Raw genomic sequence first — 4,484 nt, 5'->3', positions numbered from 1 at the left:
TTCACGAAGCTAGGGTTACAAGATTGAGACCCCATACCGTATAAATCCATGAACCTCTTGGTGTTCAACGACTCTACCACTTGCCCTTGGGGAGTTGTGGAATTACTAATCTCCCTCGAAGAAGGGAAGGACAAAAGGAACGTGAATGTGTATTTCTTGGTTAATCCTTGAGGGAGTGTCTGCAATTGTATCTTGGGGAGAACTTTCCTCACATTGTTAGATGCAACGACTTCTACTATCCACATGAATGTGAAATATCACAATGACTCTGAGGAACTAGTTGTCATCCCCGATGATCTACATGGAGCTCATCTGATACACAAAGCAATGCTAAAGAACCCTAACACGACCACATTCATCTCCAAGAAGAAAAGAAAGAAGACTCATATGTCATCCATCACCATTATCAACCTTAATGTACGAGAAGATGAAGTCCTACAAGATGATGACCTCAACTCACCACCATAAAATAAATCAAAAGCCAAAGACCCATCCAAGATGGAAACTTTAAAGTGGTGTCACTTGATGAGAATCCAACAAGATCGTTATGTGCGGGAGCTTATTTGTCGGCTACATTAAAGGAAATAATAATTGAATGCCTCAAAGCCAATGCTAATATTTTTATAATCTTTCCAAACGAGATGCTCGATATAGACCCTATTGTAGTCTGCCACTGATTGAATGTCGATTGCTCTATCGTTATGTTGTCTAGAGAAAAAGGAGACGACCCCCCCAAAAGGTCGAAGCAACCATGAATACAATTTAGGGCTTACTCGACACCAAGTTTATTTTTGAAATAAGGGATATCGAATGGCTATCAAACATTGTTCTAGTAAAGAAGAGATCTAAAAAATGGAGAATGTGCGTTAACATTGACCTTAACCGAGTCTTCCTGAAATACTCATACCCACTTTTTAAACATTGATAAACTAGTAGATAATTCATCCGTCTACAAAATATTATCATCCAAGGATGCATATTCCGGCTACAATCAGATACCCATATATGAGGTAGATAGAGACGCGATTTCCTTAATGATACAGTAAGCCAACTATTGATACAAAGTTATGCCATTTGGAATGAAGAATGTCATAGCCACATGCCAAAGGATGATGAAAACATATTAAAATAAGAAATATGGGAAACATTAGAGGTTTACATGGACAACATGAACATCAAATCCAGCGAAGAAGTGCGACATGACGGTCACTAGACTGATGTGTTTCTTCGGGTCCAATAGTACAACATGAAACTCAATATAGAGAAATGCACTTTAGGAGTTAGAGTCATTTTTTTGGGGATTCTATCTAATAGAGAGAGGCATAAATGCCAACTCGAACAAATATGAAGCAATCATCAAGATGGAAGTATTAGCCACTAAAAAAGAGGTAATGAAGCTGAATAGGATGCTCATAGCCTTAAATATATTCATTTCGAGGCCAACTCAACACACACTACCATTTTACAAGTTGCTAAAGGAAGACAAGTATTTAGCTTTGTTTCTTCGCCCAAAATCACTCATTGGCATCCTCTGAAGTTAATTGAAGCATTGTAGTGGCTTAAAACTCCTTGGAATTAGACTTCCAAATCCACCATTGTTGTTCTCTAAAGCTTTAACTAGAAAGGTAGATACGAGTTAAATTTGTGAGCAAACAAGTTACCACTCTCTTCGTCTTGATTCATTGATCAAAATCCCCCACCTACCATGAATTTATACTACGTATTGGTCATTTAATTTTATTTTCAAGAACTAGGGTTCTTCGTGTTCTTGAGCAAATTCTCTTTGCTCAGAGCCAATCTATAGCTCTGAAGCAAAAAACATGAACGATGATGTTAGTTGATGCTTAAACGTGTGTTGTTTGAGCTTAAAACTTAGAGTTCATGATTTGCCAAAGATCAGGTTCAGAGGTTAAAGAGGAGTGCATTCGCGCGTGTTTGAGGGAAATTCAAATTTCCTTGGCCAATGAAAACACACCACACACATTTTTCAAATAATCTGGCCGTTATCGCCATTTTCAAACTATTTTCCATTTTATTTTTGTATTTTCTTTTTCATTAACTTTCCAGATTAATTTCTGATTGGTCCTTTGACCTTTTTGACTCAACTTTTGTTTACAGAAAATCTTTAAAAGTATTTTGCATCACATATATTTTTTGCTTAATTTTTAAAATCGTTGTTGTATTTATTTGAGATTTTCTCTTATTTTTCATTTAATTTTCATTTTTCAATTTTATTTTTTTATCATTTTCAAACATATTTACGTCCAACTTTTGAGATCCAATTATTCATATTTTTCTTGACTTCTCATAATTTTCTCAACCCTTTCTTTTATGTTTGATGCTTCTTTTGTATTTTGTCTTTATTTTCCTTTTAAAATCATTTTAATTTTTTTTAATCCAAATTTGGTTTGACTTCTGTTTGACTTGATAAGTTATTTGGTTGATCAATTCTTCATCACTTCCAATTGTTGTAAAGATGGCCCTTGGGTTGAATGAACCTTCATCATTTCAAACATGTTGATTAAGTGACCATTTAACCATTTTTTGCGCTTTGGACTAATGATAGGTTTATCCCTTGGTGTAACATATGTTTGGAATTTCGGACTTGATGATAGACAATCCCTTGTGATGGCTTGAGCTTGTTTTCCATTCTCTCCTCGTCTCCATCTCTCTTCTTTTTTTGTTTTTAGCTATTGTGTTACATTGTTTTAGGAGAGTGATTTTTGCATCATTTCTCTAACATGTATGACACATAAGTTGCTATTGACCGACCTCAGATATGTGTGACTTCTACATAAGTGCACTTATGATTGCTTAACGTAGCGCTAAATTGTCCTAACTTGGCTGAATCCTCATCAATATTAACATTGACATATTAATTGTGCTAACATTTAATAATTACTTTTATGTCTTTACATATATGTCATTTACATTCTTGCCTTTTACTTTGGGCCTTTTTTGCTTTCTTATTTCAAAAGAACAAAATCATTATAAAATGGATAAAACCCTACAAAGCTTAATATGGTCGTATGGATTTTGTGTTACTATCCCTTGTCTGAGGAGTATTTTGGACTTCTGACCTAAGGACTTAGTGATTTCCCCTTGCTTGGAGTATATCTGATACTTTGTGATTCACCTGAGACCTTGTGATTCCTCTGGACTCTTTGATCTCAAATTCAAGACTTGGATGTTTCTTTGTGACTTTGTGGATTTGTTGTTCATCTGGATCTTTTGATATTCATCTACTTATGTGCTTTTTTCATCTTGTGGATCAATCTAAAGGGAAAGGAATGCTTGTTTTGACCAATGTCAAATGTTTTCTCCATCTTGTGGTTAGTACACTTAAACACACAAAGGATTTATCTTGGACCATCTTACAATGAGACCTTTTATTTCATGCCATTTACTTTATGCTTTAGGATAGTCTCTTCATCTCCTTCCCACTTCTTCAATTTTCAAAATTTATCCCTATTTCAAAAACCTCTTGTTTTCAAACTTCACACCTTTTCTTAATAAACCTTGACTTTGTCAAGTGATCCAGAAAATAGTTTTCTCAATAAATGCTAAAACAATTAAGCATACTTAAACTCTCTTTTTTTTCATACTTCTAAAAAAGACAAACCTCATCGAACCTTTTTGTGCCTTTGTGCACTTTCTTTTAAGAGACCTTTTTTAAAGAGATTGGATATTAGTCTATTCTTGTAGTAATGCAAACCATTATACTTCTATAATATGTTGAGAAACGATTGATATTTTCCACTTGAATGCTTAGACGTGCTTGTGAGAAAGTCCAAGTAAAATTTCTCCATATCAAGATGATGCAAATGCTCATTTCCTCATACTTATGGGTAATAAGCTGAGTTTTCCACTTGAATACTATAAAAATGTCTTTTCAAATTAAAATCAATCAACAAACAATCCGGCTTTTTTTTAAAGACAGATTTGCAAGTGGTTCCTATGGAGTATCATAGACGTGATGGGTGTCAATACCTTCATATTGCATAACCAATCCCCATATCCAGATTTCTCTTTTGTTTTTCCTTTTTTGGTTTTGTTCAACCTTTTTCCCCTTCCCTTTGAAAACAATAAAGTTCGGTGGCAACTCTTACTTTTCTGAGTTAAGTTAATCAATAGCTTAATCTCAAATTTTTCCTGCTGCGACATTGACGTTAACCTCTTCTTCGGCCCTTGGAAACTTTCTTCACACTGAACCTCCCACACATAAGCTTTCCCTTTCCGAATCAATAGAGTTAAAGTCAAAGCCAACTTCTAAAATCCTTCTATAAACCTTATATAGTAGCCATCCAAACCCATAAAGCTTTTGATCTCAATAACAGACTTAGAAGTCTCCCACTAAAACATTCCTTCTACCTTCGACGAATCAACTACTATTCCACCACTTAAGATCACATAACTAAGGAAATTCATTTCTCTTAAACCAAATTCACACTTCGACAACTTAGCATAAAACTTCTTCTCTTACA

This window comes from Lathyrus oleraceus, chromosome 7 (assembly GCF_024323335.1).
Source record: "Lathyrus oleraceus cultivar Zhongwan6 chromosome 7, CAAS_Psat_ZW6_1.0, whole genome shotgun sequence".
NCBI classification, from domain to species: Eukaryota; Viridiplantae; Streptophyta; class Magnoliopsida; order Fabales; family Fabaceae; genus Lathyrus; species Lathyrus oleraceus.
This window is presented reverse-complemented; position numbering follows the sequence as displayed.